Below are 1011 nucleotides of genomic sequence, written 5' to 3'. Positions count from 1 at the left end.
ACGAGACCCGTATACCGTCCCTTCCCTTTCCTCCCTCGCCCTTGCTAGCTAGCTGAACCTGTTTTCTACGAGACCGATAGAGACCCGTATTCACCCAAACAGTGTCATGACACGTATGAGATCCGTATATCGTCCCTCCTTCCTTCCTCGCCCCTGCTTGATAGCTGAACTTATGACAGCTATATCATATTGTGTGTGTGTGTGTGTGTGTGTGTGTGTATATATATATATATATATATATATATATATATATATATATATATATATATATATATATATATATATATATATATATATACACGAATGTGTGTATGTACGTATGTAAGAAGTTACAAATTACGACAGGGAAATGCTGCGCTAAATAGGGAAATATTTTTAGGCAAAACAGGGAACTTTTGGCAACTTGATCTGGCAGCACTGCGGCGGCGTCAGTTGCCAGTGTTTATAGTAGTGAGTTTTGCGGTGGTTGTGTGTGCGTGTGTGTGCGTTTGTTGCGGCTCCCCTGGCGAGTGTGGCTGCTATCCGGCAGTGCCGGCACTCCTTCCCTCCTGCTGGTGAGTGTTAAGTATTTTAATAGTGAACATGCACCTGGGTAGGGTGATGGCCATATGGTGCTGGCCCTGGTGCAGTGATGAGGAGTTTTCAGAACAAGTGGGTGTCACCAGGTGGCACCACCACAAATGCTTTCTTCTCACACACAAGAGCAGTATCAAATATGCCTACAGTGTCATTCTATATTCCTAAAGATGCAATGAGTTTCTATAATGTACTTTTTTACATAATTGTATCTCAGTAGTAACACGGTGAAATAGTTCTCTATTCACGAACAAAAGCATACAAGTTGATTTTCTAATGAACTGGTGTTTAGGTGTATTTGTTGATATCCAAGTTTACAAACAAGTGTGTGCGTCATTGATCGTTAATGAGTTAATCCAGATGACAGTAAACAAGAAGACATCATGTCTCCACCACTTGAAAAGGCAAAGTTACATGGATCAAGCGAGCGTTTGG

Source organism: Portunus trituberculatus, unplaced genomic scaffold, assembly GCF_017591435.1.
Source record: "Portunus trituberculatus isolate SZX2019 unplaced genomic scaffold, ASM1759143v1 PGA_scaffold_236__1_contigs__length_99660, whole genome shotgun sequence".
NCBI classification, from domain to species: Eukaryota; Metazoa; Arthropoda; class Malacostraca; order Decapoda; family Portunidae; genus Portunus; species Portunus trituberculatus.
This window is presented reverse-complemented; position numbering follows the sequence as displayed.